The 20,264-nt window shown below is 38.7% G+C and overlaps 1 long non-coding RNA gene across 1 annotated transcript; it reads right to left on the bottom strand.

Annotated features, from left to right (window-relative positions):
- Positions 1 to 5,132: 5,132 nt before the first annotated feature.
- On the bottom strand, positions 5,133 to 9,550 carry LOC142071451 (uncharacterized). The gene is made up of 3 exons (XR_012667480.1): positions 9,505 to 9,550; positions 9,007 to 9,058; positions 5,133 to 5,555 (listed from the first exon to the last, which is right to left on the bottom strand). It is a non-coding gene; the product is annotated as an uncharacterized LOC142071451 (long non-coding RNA).
- Between the last annotated feature and the right edge of the window lie 10,714 nt (positions 9,551 to 20,264).

The raw sequence follows: 20,264 nt of genomic DNA, 5'->3' as shown, positions 1-20,264 counted from the left end.
GATCTCTTCTAGGACAGAGGGCATGCTGGGAAATTGTTCAGAGGAATTGGTAACTTGTATTAGAAAGGGAAATTTAGCTAATATAGAAGTGTAAAGCCTGAGATTGCATCTTTATGTTTATTTTCTGTATGTTTGCTTTTCCTTACTATTTCATCCTTGAATCTGAGTTTTCTATTTGAGGAACTTTTTGTTTGCTTTTACCCCAAGCAGGTCTCCATTGTGCAAACTTGTGTGTGTCAAAGTGAACTGATAACTGGGGTCAGGTTTCAATCCCTTCGGGGTGATGAACCAGAGGGGAAAAGTCTGGGTGTCTGGTAGTTAAGAATTTGGGGAGATGGATTTGGGGGGGACTTGGGACTGGCAGGGTTGTTGAGGTCACACTGCAAGGAGTAACTAGGCTGGTGGAAGCTAGGGCAAGGCCGGATGCTTGTAGCCTGGCTACTGAAGTTAGAGCTCTGAGCCATAGCATTAAGGCACCCAAAATTACAAAGCAGCCGGTGATAGAACCCCATACTTCTTTGGGTGATCCACAAAAACATCACAGGCCCTTTGAAATCACCAGTGTAGTAACAAAAGTATGGTCTGTAGCCCCTGGATTTTGATCCTAAAAAGTGTTGAGCACCTTCAACTCCTTAGTTCTTTACAGGATCAGACCTAGGTTCTTTCTAAGGGATATTCATTCTATTATAATAAGTAAGAGTGCAGTGACCCTTAAATGTCATAATCTCATATTACATTTAATCAGTCTTAATGAAAGTAAAGAAGGTTTAAAGAATTTTTGTGGACAGTGCTTGTTCATGCGAGTTGTAGCTTTCATTAGATTACCTGAGATGGATAGAATAAAATGTTTCAGTATTTGATATGCTGATTTTTGCTAGCTGCAAACCCGGCTGTTTCAGACCCAAAATAAAGGTTTCTGATCATCAGGATAAAAAATGAACTGAAATTCTAGATGCCACACTCTTCATATTTGGAATCCAAGTTGGAACCCTGCCAAGTTGTATGATTCTGTATTGGAAATAGTTTTAAAGTCATAGACCACATTTAAAAGGATGTAAGAGTGAAAATCTAATCCATGAGGGTCAGAGAATACTGTGATTAAGTGCACTGGCCTTTCAAAGTTGGAGACCAGAGTTCAAATGCTAATTTAGGTCACCAATGAAAATGTATGTGGTCATCTCATTCTCATCAAACTAATGAAAAATGGCCAAAAAAACACCCTGGCAAAAAATCTTGTAGGCTTATAGTCAAAGTAGAACAGTATTAAAAAGGTTAAATAATGAGGGACAGGATGGCTCACAAAATGGTAATGAGGTATAATGCTTTTTCACTTCTAGACTGCCATTTCATATACAGTTGAAGTCAAATTAGTTTGGTAGCCTCAATACAGTTCCCTGTAGACAAGGGTCTGTAGTACAAAAGCCACCACAACAATTTACATTATCTGGCCACTTGGCTGGTAATTTGAATGGGACATAGAAAACAGAAATGTCATCTCGCTTCCAGAGAGAGCCAACTGCTGTTCACAGCGTTTGAGCGTAAATCCGGAGTAACTGAATTGACTTCATTGAAGTTGTGCCTGATTTACAGCTGTGGAACTGAGGGCGGCATTTGGCCCATTTCTTCCAGAGCTAGGTTAAGGTTCATTGGTACAGTAGCCTGTGGAAGTATGTATTGCTGCTGTTCGTGCCATACCTGTTCTGAGGCTAGAGAGAAGACATCCTACCTCAGTCTCACTCCATGGCAGCCACGCAAACAAAAGTGACACACACAAAATATAACACATTAGGATTAGGACCTAGGGCCCTGGTTGTCCTATGGCTTGTGATCCTTAGGGTAAAAAATAAGAATGAATTGAATCCAAGCTGTTATATGTAGCCATTTTTCTAAATTACCTTCCTAAAATACTGACATATACTAGCAGAGAGAGGGATAATTTTAGTCCCTGGCCACATGTTTGCTGAAGCTGAGATTTAAAGAGAATTAGAGAGAAGACCTGCATGTCTAATATTAAAGGAGAGACTGTTAGTGTAATGCCAACAGACACCTGTCACCATCGGGCAGGTTCAAACCTGGGACTTCTGGAGCGAAATACATGAGCCTCTACTGCATGCTTATATGCCTCTACTGCATGATCTGAGCCAGTGCTGAGCAGAGACTCATCAATCTCTAGAGGGTCTAGGTGCCACTAGAGGGGGACAGAGCACCACACTAACCAGGCATGGGTTACATTAATATAATGAAAAAAATTGCTCAAAAATAGTTTATCCATGTGAAAAGATAGCCATGGGAATGTTGCCAAACCAGTCAGACCTATCTTGTTCAAGTACTGGTCACATATGTTAAAGTTGCCTGCAAGAAGCTTGAATTTGCATGTTGAATTTTCACAATTTAAAAAAAGTTTGAAGAAAAATAAAAGGGTAAGTTGTTCATTTAAAAAAATTTCCAGCAACTGGTTATAATACCCCAGCAAGGACCATCTTTTACTATGTAATTATGCAGTGTTTAGTAACAACCCCACAAGCAGGCTGGATACTATCATACAGATACCTTTAGTAATATTACCTCAGAAAGCCTCTGTTGCAATTCTGGTTGAGTCTTTGGTGTCCATGGTGTGAATTCTTGTAGCAGGTAGATTTTTTTTTAATGCGTCTTACAAATGGGAGAGTGTTCCACAGAATCTATAGTGTTCTATTAGGTTATAGTCCAAAGAAGAAAATTGACTGGAGGAAGGCCTCATTGATAACACAATTACTATTAGCAGCCATATGTGTGATAGCTCATTTTTGGAAAAGGACAGATTCCCAACATTAATAAATGGAGAAATAAAATATGGGCAGTCCTTTCGACGGAAAAAATGACACACATCCTTACATTAGGATCAAATAGATTTTGTAATATATGACTGCCATTTTTGAGAAAATACAAATAAGTCTTTAAGGTAACAAATATAGGTTAGAAATAAGATGTATTCATATTTTTTTAAAGTTCATGTATGTTAATAATGACAAAATAAGTTTAATACTAACAATCATTAAACAGGGGGGAAATTTTACCTTGGCCCAGTTGACACTTACTTTTGTCAATTGTCTCTCCAGCCTGATCTGGAATGGATTTGTATGTTCAGGAGAAGGTAAACTAGGCCCCTATACAGAGAAATGTTTTCATTCTTTAGATGTCAAGGAAGGCTTAAATTTCATTTGGATGGAACAAAATTCTTTAGGCAAATTAAAGCTCTGCTTGTTTGTTATACAGGTTCCATTCAGGGCAAGAAAGAATGAAAGGCTACCCATACACTCTGATTAAGAGACAGTATAGGGCAGCCCTTTGGGAGTGCTGGAGAACAGTTACATGCACACATTAAGGGTCACTTATTAGAGCCATGACTGAGTACAGAGATTCCCAAACTGTGGCCAGTGGATCAGTGGTGGTCCCAAAAGCACTTGCTAATCACCGGTACATCATCATATGATGCTCTTCTCCTTGTTTCCAATTGCTAAATTGCATTAAAAGAAGAAGAAAAAATAGTTGTACTTTCCTGATGTTACTTATAATGTAAGCATTTGCAGGAGTTACCAGGGGGATGTCAAGTGATTATGGATGGGTGGGAAGGTGGTTTATGCAATTATGAATTGGAGGGTAGGTGTTCCATATGCATATCTAGTTTTGAGATATAGGCCACTATGGAAATATTTGAGAACCCCCATTTAGTGCTTTGAGCACAAGACTAGGAAGCAAGAATACTTGCATTTTGATACTGTCTCTGAGAATGACATGTCCAAGGCCACAGAGGGAGTCACTTTACTTCAGTTTCCTCACCTTTAAAATGGGAATAATCCTATTTGCCTACTTTTCAGGAATTACTGAGGATTAATTAATATGTGTAAAATACATTGAAGATAAATTGTTCTGTCCTATGGAAGTGTTGTATATTATTATTCATCAAGGGGAATAGTTGTCTTATAGGCAGAGGTTACATCTATCTAGTGGGCACTTGAATATCTGCTTCATATGTCTAAGGACTGTTCTATGCTTCAAAATTAGATTGACCAGGCTATGTTGTTCAGAGCTGTGAAAAATTTCACACTCTGAGCATCATAATTAGGTTGATCTGTAGATGTGGCTAGTTCCATCAACCTAGCTACCACCTCTCAGAAAGAGTAATCCCTTTCACCAGTGTAGGAAGCTTTGTCACTGTAGCCACTGTCGTGTAGTTCCATTATAGCTTGGACTTGCTCTCCACTTGTTGAAGTGTCTTTTGGGAAATAAAGTATCAAATAAAACCCACCTATTGGCCAGATTTCTTTGCTGGTCCAGGTACTAGGTCATCCACTGGTATAAATCCATGTAGCTCCATTGACTTCAGTGGAGGTATTCTGATGTTCACTAGCTAGTGATCTGGCCCTATGGGCACAGTTCCACTAACTTCAGTGCAGTTTTTCCCCTTTACACCAGCAGAGAAAGTGGCTTACATTTTTACTGCTAGCTTTGTAATTTAAGAGCAAAGTATCCAGAGGGGTAAAAAAGGGTGGTCTACTTTTAATTCTGCTTATCAACTTCATCTTCCCTGACCCCTCCCATACTTGTTATTTAAATTCATATGTTGAAATTAGTGTGTAATTGCATCCGATGAAGTGAGCTGTAGCTCACGAAAGCTTATGCTCAAATAAATTGGTTAGTCTCTAAGGTGCCACAAGTCCTCCTTTTCTTTTTGTGTAAAAAAAGTTGTTTAAGACGTTTCTCACTGATCTGAAGGGACTGGAGCATTGTCTTATATTGTCTTATTATTGTCTTTTTGTCTCCATCTAAATTGGTTGGACATTTAGAATAAGCGGTCTGTAGGATGAGGATACATTAGTGCATATACCATATTATTGTTGCTGGTCCATAGAAATATAGAAATAATTGCCAGTGAATAATTTATTAGACAAATTTCTCCTCTTTTTCTGTTATGTGACTATTCTATGAGCAACTAATATAATATTTATTATCAATTATTTGGCTAATAATTTTTGCAAATAATTATTGGTCTGCAGATTGTTGGCAAGCAAATCATTGCTGATAATCAAAATCTGAAATACACAGGTTAATTTTGATTGGACGCATATGTCACAAGTATTTTTTCTGTTCTCTGTTGGCTGAGCATAACCTGTTTTCTGGTGTAAATGTTTACGTTTAAGAATTCAGAAAACATTTTCTGCCAATATTCTTCAAAATTTGCTTAATATGTGGTGTTTCCACAAACTTTCTTGCCAGTAAGTAAATGCAGTCACTGGAATGGTTGTTTAAAAAGAACACAAAGAGAATTAAATCAATTCATAGAAAACTTATTTAAAAATGTGAACAAACATTCCGAGACCTCTTTTATTTTTCCTCCTCCACTAATTGCCCAGTTCTTCTTTCAGAATAAAACAGTGGTTAACTCTGATTGCATACAGGGAAACAACACCAGGATCCTGCTGATTCTCTTCACATTTCCTGGATATGTAATTTCATGCATAGAGAAGAAAAATTGCGTGAAATGTTGTATGTGATATTGTCAGTCAGCAGGAAACCTGAAAAGAGATATCAAGATTAGGCTGTGAAAACTGACAGTATTGGAGCAGTACATTTTTATATGATAGATAGAGCTGTAGGGCGCAGGTCATTCCAGCCTTCAAGGGGCAAACTTTGTGTTACTGATATCCCCAGGGCTGCAAAGTCTAAGTACTGAGCTTTGAAAGCTGACAGGCAATTTGCTAATGCAGCTTTCTGACAACAAGAGGAGGGAGCATAAATTTTAGGGTCACAATGCAAAATGCAATATATCTTTAACTGATCTCTCTCTATATATTATGTAAACATATTTGTATTTTGAATTGTGAATCCATAAAACTTATAAAATACAATAAAACTGAGGGGGTTTTGTATAAACGTCAAAGGCCTTAATGTGATTCTAAATCAGAAAGTTTGATTAGTAAAAACCAATACTGCCATAAATATCAAATTTATGTTTGATCAAATATTGCTATGTGAATTTTTTAAACAGACAGTATTTTAGATTGCTACTTTTATGAGTCAGTTTGTGTGTCTTGGAAACTAGTTAGTAGGAAATTAATAGAAGTAAATTGAAACTATCACTTAAACAAATTTTTCATAATTTCTTTCTAATTTAGTGAGCGAAGTTTAGGTACTTGAGTAGTCCTATTGTAGTATTTATTTCCTTTGCTGTTACTATCTGTGATTTTACAAGTATTTTTCCCCTTTGGGGCCCAGCTTCCCCTTCCTTGTCTAGACCCTACACTGAACCTTCCATTATATCCTTATAACATCAAGATCTGTCTTCATGGGGATGGTTGTGTTGCCTCAAAATTAGCGTTTTGATTAATCTGAAATTTTTTTTTTAATTTTCCATCATGGAGAATTTCAACATATTCACATTTCATTCTGATTCCAAACAAAGCCAATTTTAAAATGTCAAAATCCTTCAAAAAAATTGAATTGTTGCCCACGGTCAGATGTAGAGTCCAGTCCAATATTTGTAATACTACCAAAGATGGTGATGTCTTAAGCTTCTTTGATGTCTTGTTCCATAAGTATTCTTATAGTTCTACATTTCCCCTTAATATTTAATCTACACTTACCCTGCTATAGCTCACTACATTTTCTTCAGTACTTAGTGAGACTAGTAGCATAAAATTAATATAATAAGAAGAATGTATCCTTTTAATTATTATCACGTCAATTTACAAATCTGTGTACTATCCTACATCCCCTCCATTTTCTTCTGTCTAACCTGAATAACCCTTGTTCTTTTTATCTCCTCTTAAGTTTTATTTTCCAAATCATTTCTCATTTTTGTTGTTCTTTTGAGTTCTCCCATTAGTGTGTGTGTGTGTGTGTGTGTGTGTTTGTTTAAATGTGGTATTCATAACAGCATGCAGTGCTCCAAATGAGGCTTATGGAGGTAAGTAGAGCAGAATAATTACCTTGTTTCTTTTACACGTAACATTTCTATTAATACAACTCAATACAGAGCATTTGTCTTATTTTGCCATAGTGTTGCATTGTTGGTTCATATTCACTTTATTAGCCATGTAAATCCCCAGATCCCTCTCTGTGGTAGTATGATATTACTATTTATTATTTGTATTACAGTAGCACCCAAGGGCCAAAATCAAAGTGTTAGACACTGTTCAGATACATAGCATTTCTGCTTAGCCAATATTCTCTAGTTCTGTTCTTATTGTATTTGATTACTGGTTTCTCACAAGAATTATGGTATTTTAAATTTGTATTAATTGAATCTCATATTGATTTTAGCCTATTCTCCAATGTATCAATGTATCATTTTTCAGTCCTCTCTTCCAAAATACATATGTTCACTCCTCTCAGTTTCATACTGTATACAAATTTAGCACGAATGATAAACTCTGGGAGAGGATGCTCATTATTTTTGTAACTGTGGTAACAATAAAAAGAAAAATCTGAATTATTATTATTTATTTATAATGCAGCAGTGTCCAAGAGCCCAGTTAGGATTGTGGTCCCACAGGGCCAAGAGCTATGCAAACACAAAAGATGTGAATACTATGATTTATGGTTAAATCAGGCACAGCATTTGAAAGTTTTTATCTGTACAAACATCCCTCTTTAAGGCTCATGGGATCATGGTCATGATAGATACAACTGCATTTAAATATAGATGTTGCTAGCTGTGTTCTCGCACTGTTTCCCTGAGCAATGAGAAGAGGGTTGTTGTTTTTCTGTGATATGTCCTTAGATAGTCTGTAGCATTGTTTTATAATGTGGACCTTAGACAAAATAATCTTGTTCAACACAAGACAGGGAGAACATGTTAGAACCTTCCCAGCCACATCTCTGTTTAAATGTGATTGTAGCAATCCTGGTTCTGATTCCATGGTTGTCCAGGACACAGAACCTGTAAATCCCTCAAATGGGATAGTCAGTCCCTGCCTGAAATATCACTGTGCTCTTGTTTTCTCATAATGTACCATATGCAAGAAAATCAATGCCACAGGTATTAAATTATATACAGTTTTCGTCCAAAACAAGTCTGGGGCTTGAGTTCAGAGAGTCAGTGCAGAGGCTTTGAAATGTTTTTGTCTGTGTGGCTTTTGACAAATGGCATTAAAATCTACCTGATTTCATTGGCAGTAGCCTGACACCAGGTATGTGAGGTGGCTTTCAATCTCACCCACATAAACATGTTTTGGACTTTCACTCAATTCTTCTTCTATTGTCTAATGGGTGTGAAAATGTGTATTTTCACCTCTAAAACCTCAAGTTTTAACTTCCTGGATCTAAGGGATGCACAGAGAAAGGCAGTTATCCGGCCTAGCTCACCCTTGTGGGAGGAAGCAAGTGTAATTTGCTATCCTACACCTGTGGAATTAGTACATCTCCCTCCCCAGCAATTTGTACACAGAGAATATGGGGTTGTGGACAACTTGTTGTGACACTGCACCCACAGCTGGATAGGACTTCCCATGGTCGTAGTTTTTCAGGAATTTGGCCCATTCGTTTTAAGAGTCAGATGAACCAGTGACATATACATACCAGCTAAGTATTGCCAACCTCAAATGTTCAAAAATCATGGACACCGCTCTCCTCACCAAAATAATCAGATTGGCTTAAAATTAATGAATTCATGAGATTTTTTTAAAGATATCTTTTAGGTTGTTTTTATTTGCCTTCTGGTGTTTGAACCTTTAAGGTTTCCCTTCCCAAGTTTTTCTTTGCAACTTTTTCTTTAGAGGAAAGCTGAGATTCTCCCACTACCATAGTATTTAAGTATCTCACAGTCATAAATGTATTTATCCTCACAACACCCTTGTGCTAGGGAAGTGATGTGATATCCCCATTTACGGAAAGGGATCTGAGGCACAACAAGTATGTGGTAGAGCAGGGAACTGATCTTTGGTCTCTGCTTGTACCCTAACCACTGGACCATCCTTCCTCTCATTGTTGAGATTTATACGCCAACACTGATTGTCAGTAACTCACCATTAACACTGACATATTCAATGTTTCCCCTAAATGGTGGCCAATGTTCTCTCTGAAAAACGAAGTAAAAGGAATTTACTGTATATGAAAAGCCTCAAAACACTGCAGTGAAATATTTGAAATATTCATTACACTACAAACTATTAAAATGCATGAGCACAGGAACTTTAAGGCCTTCTTCCTGGACTGAAGAAAATCTGAAATTGTTCTAGAAATAATGCACATTTGAAGACATAAGCCTACCTTGAATGATTTGATCAACTACAGTTCACAGAGCTACAAATCTATTACAACTACTGTTCCAGCATTAGTCTACATTTACATACAGACCGATTATTCAGAAGGTAGTACTCGAAGCAACTAACTTTGCTTATACTTAAACAATTGACCAATAAACTACCCAATTAAAACTATATTAACTAGGATATATTATCCCACTCATTTTCAAGAGTCAACAATCCGAGTACTAGGCGAATAATGATTTAAAATTCAACATACTCTGTAAAACTGGTGGAGTTTTGTTCCTGTCTACCTCCTTCTCAATTCATTCAGTGTGAATGGCAGATTCCTACATAGTGTCAAGTTTCAGATCACCATGGAAACAAACTAGGAGGCAGTTTCATTAATCATTTAGAGCACAAGAAGTCTAGGTCAGTCTGATTGCAGCATATAGAGTATCATCCTAGCGCCACATGGGACTCAGTTGATTTGAATTAAAAAAGATTAAGCTGCCCCTACGACGCCCAGCATCATCAGTTTAAGGTCTCATGTAACAGTGGTCTCTGGAGCCACATGGATTAGGAGACTGAAGCTATGCATTTATTTTTCAGGACTCAGTGAAACATTAGAGGAGTGCAGGTGTCTGAGGGAGAAAAGGACAAAGATCACATATAGTTTTTTTTATACTTGTTGCTGTTCTTTTGAAACTGGAAACAATAACTCAGTTTTATTTCTCCAGTGACAGTTACCACTCTTTCTGGCCATGAAATGGTACATTTGTTACCAAATGTTTACAACGGGGTATGAAATATTTGTGTGAATCTGTGAACCCTAATTTTAGTGCAGAGCTGCAAGTTGCACATAGAAGGGCTTACATGAATGCTGACATTTAAAAAAAAAATTTTTTTTTTGCCTAGTGGGGTAAAAAATGCATCAAATGAGTACAGATGACATTTTAGTTTTACTTGAATGAAGATTTATATCTCCCAGGAAACTGACTTACAGGCAGCAACAAATCAACATGACTATGAAATAGTTGTATATGTGTACCACAAAATAAGCCCCCCTCCAAAGTACTCGCCTTATTTATGGGTCTCTCCAGTACTTCAAAGAACTTCAGTAACTTAGTCCAGACTGTTTTATTGCTTCATGGAACTAAGACATTTCAAGGGAAAAGTTGTAGGTTACAGTATATTAGGAACTCTCTCTCTCTTGGGCGGTTAGGAATCCCTTGATGCTATATGAACTGTTGATCTAAAGCTTATTATAGTCTGACTTCCTACAGTATAATTCTTAAATCTTTTAAGTTTTACAGTTTTGTCTTAAATCCCTAGTGCTAACCCTAACACAGAATTATTTTTCTTAGTTGTGGAATAACATCTGCGATTAGCCATAATTAGGCTTCATTTAAAGACAATTATCTTGATTTGCAAGTGTGGTTTATGATTTCAAATTAATTGTTTATTTGAATTTTTAATAATCTGCTTTACACAGCAGTAACTATTCAGAACAGAGGGAAAACAAGACAGGTCTGGATTGAAGTATCCTCACAATCTCCTTAGAACTGCTAGGATTGTACCCATAAGTACTGGTGTGTCAAAGAACTGCCCTATACCACAGGTATAGCCTCAAGAAGGTGAGATAGTACTTCTGGGAACACACAGACTCAATCAATACATATTTCTGAAGTCCAGTGTATTTCAAGGTGTACCATTTTCAATTATTAGTCCTTCCCAAAATAGAGTAAAAGTGGCTATGCTTAGAGGACAGTTTTAGATTTTCCAAGTACTGTGCAAATTAACTAAATATTCCTATAACATCCTTGTGGGTAGATAAGTAAGCATTATCCTCATTTTCCACAAGGAGAAACTGATACACAGTGAGCTTAAGTGAATTTCCTTGAGGCCACAAAGACAGAACCTGGATTAGCATTCAGGAGCTCCTGTTTTCTTGCTCAGTGCTCAGATCACGAGGCTCAACTGACACCTTTTTGTCCAATGCCCTTGATGGGATGGACAATGCAGGAATAAAAATACACATGGAAAACCATGAAGGGTTGCACAAAACAATCTGTATTGGTTAATATTTATTTATTGAAACCTTGTTGATCTGCATGCAGAATAAGAAAACATGGTTCTTGCCCCAAGAACTCTTCTTTGGGCATGGACAAAGCACATGAGGCACAAGTCATGTCTCAGTATTTCAGTGTCAGTAATTCAGAGTTGTGAACACACAAACAGGCAACCCAAGATTTCCAACCAGTGCCAGGATCTAGGTTTGGCTAATGGACTTCTCTCTGCCTCCTTCAACTCTGAGGACTATGCTGCATCTCTCCCGGTCATTTGTTCTCACTAGGTTTGATATTTATGCTCCTTTGTAAGTGCTCTTTCTTTAGGTTCTAGCATAAATGATCCTTTCTCATATACACCTCTCTAGGTCCCCCAGAGCCCGTAATAAGAGTCTGGAATAGGACCTTCTCCTCTTGCCACTCATATTAAGAACAGAATAGGCTTCCTAGGGAAGTCATAATCACAACTGTACTGCCATAGCAACAAAGCTTGCCCCTCAGAGGACAGAAAAGTTTGGCTGCTTTCAGCTGGGCCAGGAGCCAGTCTCCAAAGGGAACCTGACCATAGCAGCAGATTGTTATGAGTCATATCTTCAATGTGTAATTTTATAACACTCATATGTTTTTTAATCATCTTTGCAGTCACTTGTGATTTAACTGCTAATCTTCTTCCTAGCACACAATTTAAGTATATTAGCTATGTGCAAGAAGGTTTACAGGGTGAAGGGAGGGACTCCTCAGGTTTGCACTTGCCCTAGTATCTATCTACTGTACAAATATCTTTCCATAAGGGGTTGGTGAATCTGGGCATTTGCCCCTGGCCAGTCTGCAGCCTCCTTGTATGCTAGGGAAGAAGGATCTCTTGTGCTGTGCTGTGTGTAGGTGGTGAATGAATGAAAATTCAGAAATTTTCATGGGCTCCACAAATTATGCTTCCTCCCTACTCCCATGGAATGGCTCTAGTTCTGTTGAGTGCATAGCCTTATGCAGCCAGGTAGATAGGACAGGATTTTGCTCATAAGGACCAGCTAGAAAGTTCAATTGCCTTTTGATTTGTCTTGGCTTCTATTTCCTGTAGATCTTTAGGTTATAGTAAAGGTCATCAGAAGAGTCATTACTGCTTAAAGTGGAGTTCTGTTTTGAAAAGTGAATGTAAAATATTCTTATCAGATCAGCTGGCTGTTTGTGACACATCTATTGACTTCAGTGGCATAAATATGTTTTTGCTGCCGTTTTATTCCTTTTAGCATTACAGAGCCAATAACCAAGCAGAAATGAGCTGGATTCTATGCTTCTTTGTGAATCATTAACAGAATTGTTTAATAGGCTCCAATTAGTCACATTTGAGCAAAACCACGGATAGTAATATGATTGCACTGGTGCTGCTGAAGCAATAATTTGAAGACAGTGGGGTTCCAGGAATGTCACTGGGACCCTGAATTGTCCTGCATATCCTTTATAAATGGAGATATTGCACAAGGATGGAGCCCAGCCTGACTTTCAGGTTAAGTTTGAAGAGCTTGGAAGTTAGAAAGAAAATAAGTTTCTTTGTAAATGGAACAAATTTGACACAGACATTATTGAGAGGCAATAAATATGCAAATATCATTTTATAGTGTCATTTCGGAGAGCAGCCATTGTATCTAGTCACATGTCTCTATAATCATATTACATAAGAGGTATGTTATTATACACACTTTATTCATATTACACAAGAGTTAATACAGTTGATATAGAGACAACACATTTCAAATCTACATGATACACAAAATACTGAAAAGGATGAAATTGGAAGGTCTTAGGTCTTCCAGTGCTCACCACCTCCCAACAAAACATTGCAGTAGTAGGAAATTTTATTGTGAGAAATATGCCCACTTGATCCTATTAGATGAATAGCTAGGAATACATAACAGGACAAGTGTGTAGCAAATATCTCTGTCCCTACATTATTTGGTGCAAGACTCCATCACTTTTTCCATATCTATAATATAGATGTAGGTAGATGTGGGCTGAAATGGATATGTTTTCTACTCAATATAAATTCTAAAAGACTGGGTGCTACATTCTTGGATGCCATCATTCTTTGAACTCCTTCCCCCACAAAGGGGTTTCCATACACAACATCAGATCTTCAAGCAATACTGACTGGATAGTATCCTTTGCAAGTGGGACTTTCCAGGAATTACATAAAAACATGTCAGCCTCCATTGACTTGGGCTGGCCACAAATAGATCAAGTATTTCAGAAAATCCATGGGTTCCATCATATCCCTTGTTCGCTATGTTACTACTTTCACGTAACTACTGACCTGAACCAAAATTCCCATCTGAACACCTCTGATGTGCTGGGTACTTCAAATTCAGATCTAAATTCATACTTTGTGATTCAGGCCTAGATCTAGTACCTAGTAATAAGTATTTCTTGTGAATTTATATTTCATTAGTACTAAGAGTATTTGGATATTTGTCACAAAATGTCTGGAACGTGATGAAAATGAGAGTTGCTGACTCCTTGTTGCTTATAAAATTCCCCAGGCACTTGATATCCTGGTCAAATTCCAACATGGCTAATTATATTGTGCTTCCCTAAAATTCTGCCATACTTTCTCTTCACTTTCTATGTTGAATTGTTGTGCACAATAGAATGTCTATGTGCTGTTTAAAGGCTATCACCTTCCACATCTGAGGTAGCTGTATTTAAGTGATGGTTAAATTAGTTGTCAGCTCATAAAGCTTGCTGGTCACTTTCAAATCATCTTATGAAAACTGCTGTTATTATCACATATGTGGTTTGAGGCTAATCTGCTGCAAAAGATGGGCATAGGGAGTTAAGTCATCAAAGGTATGTTAACACTGCTACCACAGATTGATGGTAATGACCAAATAAACAAAATCCATCATACTTGGTTATCTGTTCTTTTGCCTGAAAAATGTGCAAGTCTGGATTACTATATTCTGACTATGATCTGTTAAAGTCTCTTGTGACAATAAACTAATTCAAGATGTTATAGTAAATCATTCTTATACCGATGAATCCTCTTGAAGACTGCAGGATAATTTTTCTTCCTACCAATTTTATCAGGTATCAACTTGGTGGCTGCACTTCAGTTTATATAGCATCTCAAGACACTTCATAAATGATAGCTTATTAATGGCTTATTATTGCAATAGCATTCAGGCATATGAAATAATGGAAAAACAAATGAGACTACATTTTTGATGGTGAAATGAAAGATTGGGAATGTAAAGGAATATCCCAACTGTTGTAAAATTGGATCTTATGTGTCTTTTGTATATAGCCTATTTTCATGGAAATGATCACACGATGGGTCACAGCAAGGATGTAGCCATCTTGTTTACAAATAAATATTTTCAAAAAAAAGAGCACATTCTATGAACTAGCTTGTGTAAATGTGTTCACTGTTTCCCCTACCCCTACATGAGGAATGTCATCTATTTCTTTATCTTGTCTATAGCACCTATCGCCATAGTATCTTAGCTCTGAACCGATATTTTAGATCCACAAAAAGTTGCCCATAGGGACTTTAGAGAGCATTCTGCTCTTCATTTCTCCCAGGTTCCAGTTCTTCTAGGTTGTTGTTCTCTCTCTAAGTGATGTGTACTTTCCTGCTTATGTGCCTATAGTTGCCCTCTAACAGGTGTGCCAGCAGAACCATTCTGAGCATTAGACATGTGCACACATTATAAACATTATATATATATATATATATATATATATATATATATATATATATATATATATATGAAATGAGTTGTTCTTATTCCAGTTCTAAATCGACAGGTGTTCATATCACAGTTAGCAACCTTCAGAGAAAAGGATAAGGATGTAGAACCTTAAATATCGTCTGTCTCTAAAGAGCTTCTCTGGCACAAGGTGGAGACATATTAATGGGGTAGTGTGAGGTGAGAAAGATGACCGCACTGGATGTTCCCAGTATGTACTGTTCTTTCACTTGGATAAATAAAGCCTATAGGTTTCAGTAATGTCAACAGACCCTATATTAAGTTTACAGCTTAATAAAATGCAAAGACATAGGGTTCTAAATCTCAGTGAAAGCCCATATTCAATCCTATACCATTACCATCTTTGGGAAATTTGTCTTTTGATGTGTGTCAATATTGATTAATATACATACAGGACAATGGGCCTGTTCAGTTAACTTAGTTTCTTTTCCTGGTCATAGAGGGGCTTAAATGATACAGATACAGAGGTGGATTTGCCATGAAACAAACAGTGCGGTGGCATGGGGCCACCAATGACAGGGGACCCCCAAAATGCACGACAAAGGTCATTTGACAACCTGCCCCTGAGTCCCAGCCAGCAGCGCAGTAGGGCTCAGGCAGGCAGGCTGCCTGCATTCCGTGGCTGGTGACCCCACACCGCTCCCAGAAGTGGCCAGCTGCTGGCATGTCTGTGTGTGCCCCTGGTGGGAGTGAGGCAGCTCCATCTGCCGCGTGGGGCGGGGGCAGTGCATGGAGACGCTATCCTAAGGAGTGTGCTGATCACTTTGGGAGCCATGCCGCCCAAGGTAAGCACCAGCACCCCCGACCCCTGCCACACCACAACCCCCTGCCCCAGCCCAGAACCCACAGCCAAACTTCCTCCCAGAGCCTGCATTCCTCATCCCCTCCCACACCTCAACCCAACCCCCTGCCCCAGCCCAGAGCCCACACCCAAACCTCCTCCCAGAGCCCACATTCCTCACCCCCTCCCACACCCCAGCCCAGAGCCCACACCCAAACTCCCTCCTAGAGCCCAACCCCGCACTCCCTCCTGCATCCCAACCCCATGCCCCAATTAAGGTACCTCGCTTTATTTTCATTTACTTCCTATTACTTATAATGTAGGAGGAAGATGAAGAAAAAAAGAATTTAAAAAGGCAGGGGGGAGATAAGAGAGAATGTTCTTTTTCTTGGCTGGGTCCCAAAAGGGAGGTGGGGCACAAAAATAAGCTGTGTACAGGGCCCCACTAACTCTAAATCTGCCACTATACAGTGTGACAAAGCTCTGTCCTTGTCTCTGTGGGTCCCACGTTTTCTGGCAGATTTTGCTAGCCTCAGAGGCTCATTGTGACCCTCCACGTAACCCTTCTCTCTCTAGAGACAAGGATCACAGTCTACTGAGCCATTTTCATCATAAGCTAGCAAGGTAGGTGAGGAGAAGCCATCCTCCCTTGCACAGTCTCTGTTGTCTCCCAGTCTCAGTGATTAATGCAGGGGGGGGCCAAAAGGGGGGTCCAGGCCCACCCTCTACTCCAGGCTCCAGCCCAGGGACCCTAATAGTATCAGCTATGGCAGCTGACCTTTTAGAAACATGACACGTACAATTCCCTGGCTACTTCCCCACAGCAGCCCCCACTTCCTCAAGCTCCACTTCACCCTTACCTCAGGGCCTCCTTCCTTGTGCCCAATATGGTGTGTACTGCTCAGTCTCTCCAACAGCACAACTTCCTCCCACAGCTCCTGACATCTATACCCACCTGACTAACTGGGAGGCTTTTAACTAGTTTCAGCCAGTCCCTGATTGGCTTCAGGTGTCCCAATCAACCTAGCGTTCTCCCTGCCTTCTGGAAAGTTCTTAATTGGCCCCAGGTGTCTTAATTGACCTGGAGCAGCTGCCATTTAACTTATCCTGGTACCAGGGATTTGTTTAGCTTGGAGCTAATATATCTATCTCCCCTACTTTTCTATAGCCATCTGGCATTGCCCGTCACAACAGATATAAATCAAAAGTGTAAACTGTTTATTTTTGGCAGTTTAGAGCAATAGCTCTGGAGCCTTAAAATTAAATCTAACCTACTGGGGAAATTGCACTGAATGACATTGAGTTCCTGTAAAAAAAGACATTCCCTTCCTAAAAGGACAACTGGAATTTTATGACTCCAGGACAGTAATGGGAACAATGAAGTGGGGTCGTCTTGTGCATGGAAGAGTTCTTAGATTGGAGTGTTCACTGTGTTGTTATCCCTTATGTATTTATTTATTATATTAATGAATTCAACAGTTTTGTTGGGAAAAGAAAACACTTACTGGGCTTAGTGGGTCTGGATACAGCTTAGACACACAATACACAGAAACATAGGAAATACCTGATCAGACCTAGGTTCCATCTAGTAAGTGCCCTGTCTCCAAGAGTGATCGTTACCAGATGCTTCATAGGAAGGTGCAAGAAACCCTATAAGGTACAATTATGTAATAACCAGCCTATAGGAGAAGTTCCTTCCTAACCTGGGCCCCAACCCGACAAGCTGTTCTGTATGGGCGGAACCCTGCACACACCCAGAGCCCCCTGAAGTATCATTCAGAGCAACTTGCAGGTTTGGAGCCCTGGTAAATTAACAGTTGGTTTGTGCATGAGGGTTCATATCCTCATTTTTTTCATTCTATCTACTATAACTGTGGGTGCTCTTGTTATCCTTATAAATATCTAATCCTTTTTGAATCCCGCTAAGCTTTTGATCATTCCTCAGCTCATCTGGAAAATTGATAATTGTCACAGTTTGACTCCTAGTGAAACATTTATCTCTAGTGAGACACTGTTCCAATTATCACCTGATATTTCCATTGCGTAATGGAAAACATGAATGCATCTGATACTAGACTAATGAGCTTATGAGTAAATTTGGCTGTTTGAAAACATTGTTATAAATAATAATAATAATGCAGTCAATAACTGTAGAAGTTAAGGTACATTGTGCAGTATTCAGAGTAACAGCCGTGTTAGTCTGTATTCGCAAAAAGAAAAGGAGTACTTGTGGCACCTTAGAGACTAACCAATTTATTTGAGCATGAGCTTTCATGAGCTACAGCTCACTTCATCAGATGTATACCGTGGAAACTGCAGCAGACTTTATATATACACAGAGAATATGAAACAATACCTCCTCCCACCCCACTGTCCTGCTGGTAATAGCTTATCTAAAGTGATCATCAGGTGGGCCATTTCCAGCACAAATCCAGGTTTTCTCACCCTCCACCCCCCCACACAAATTCACTCTCCTGCTGGTGCTAGCCCATCCAAAGTGACAACTCTTTACATAATCAAGTCGGGCTATTTCCTGCATAGATCCAGGTTTTCTCACATCCCCCCCACCCCCATACACACACAAACTCACTCTCCTGCTGGTAATAGCTCATCTAAACTGACCACTCTCCAAGTTTAAATCCAAGTTAAACCAGAACATCGGGGGGAGGGGGGGTAGGAAAAAACAAGAGGAAACAGGCTACCTTGCATAATGACTTAGCCACTCCCAGTCTCTATTTAAGCCTAAATTAATAGTATCCAATTTGCAAATGAATTCCAATTCAGCAGTTTCTCGCTCAGTTGTCACTTTGGATGGGCTAGCACCAGCAGGAGAGTGAATTTGTGTGGGGGGGGTGGAGGGTGAGAAAACCTGGATTTGTGCTGGAAATGGCCCACCTGATGATCACTTTAGATAAGCTATTACCAGCAGGACAGTGGGGTGGGAGGAGGTATTGTTTCATATTCTCTGTGTATATATAAAGTCTGCTGCAGTTTCCACGGTATACATCTGATGAAGTGAGCTGTAGCTCACGAAAGCTCATGCTCAAATAAATTGGTTAGTCTCTAAGGTGCCACAAGTACTCCTTTTCTTATTGTGCAGTATATTACTAAAAGTTTAAAACAATTGCTTTAAAGAGGATATGTGCATCCATCCAATTCCTAAATTATGGAACAAGAATCAGGGTTTCAAGTGAGACATTTTTAGCAAGAACCTCAATTGTGTAGTGTGGCTGTGGTATTTTTTCCACCTTTATATTATAAAATTTCTTGAGCTAGTGTTCTAGCAAAGCTGAAAATCAATATGGAGCACCCTTTCTATTACTGTATTGCAGATGTCTTACAGGCATGGAAGAGTGGAATATGGATTAGTTTTCAGTTTCATCGTATTATTCTTCTACAGTTTGTGAGTGGCTTGTATAATCAGAAATGTGTTAAAGCAACAGACTACTTAATAATTCTGCATGTGACATAAGACTACACTTGACTATATGAAGTAATTCCAAAGAAATTAAGAGGGAAAATTTAGACTTAGCATTAGGAGAAATTTCCTGACAATAAAGGGAAGTGGTGAGAGAGCTATTGGATAGGATATTTTAAAAAAGGCTGGACAAAACATTAGAAAATATCTTGTAGGTATAACTTTTTCATTGGCATGGAGTGGATGACCTGTCAGGTTTCTGTCATCTCTGTCTTCTATGATTCTTTTATTTACTATTCTTAGTCTGTGAAATGTACTTACCTTGAAGACAAATGCCATTAGACTCTCACTTTAGCTCAAGAAGACATGGTGGGATCTTAAACTGGTGTCCATTGATCACTTCTTTGTCTTTTACTCTATAAAATTCTTTACATTAGAATGTGCTGTGTCTAACCCTGTGCAGATTCATCTGTGTACTTATGATGTGCAGAAATAATTTCATGACGGGTATACTGCAGAATACATCACAGTGATGCATTGTCAGATTTTAACAAAGGTCTCTCTGGATGTTTAGATTCAGATTTGAACTTTCACAGCATTCTGTGTTCAAAGATTTGGGATTTTAGTTTTGCTCTTTAAAAGGGGGCCATCTACGAAGCTTGTAATTTCCCAAAAATGAGGGGTTTTGGTTTGGCTTAGCAGTATTTATTTATTGTATTTTTCTATTTGTTAGTTTAACAGACAGGTTGCCTGTGAAGCTCAGATCTGAGCTTCAAAGTTTGGGAAAGGTTTGGTTCTGAAGTTCTCTTCTGAGGCCCTCTGTGGACAGCAACTGTTCATGCCAACATCTAAAAATGCATTTTGTCATTACTCAAAAATATTAATCATCACCATAAAACCAATAAAATCCCTCTCTGATTATTTTAGAGTTTAAGCTGGTCACATGCGCTTGGCACTTTCTTGATTTAGATCTTATCTTTTCAGACACCAATCCATTTCCTTTAGTCG

Source organism: Caretta caretta, chromosome 3 (genome assembly GCF_965140235.1).
Source record: "Caretta caretta isolate rCarCar2 chromosome 3, rCarCar1.hap1, whole genome shotgun sequence".
Lineage (NCBI taxonomy): Eukaryota > Metazoa > Chordata > Testudines > Cheloniidae > Caretta > Caretta caretta.
The sequence above is the reverse complement of the archived record's forward strand: the minus strand, read 5'-3'. Positions and strand labels throughout refer to the sequence as shown.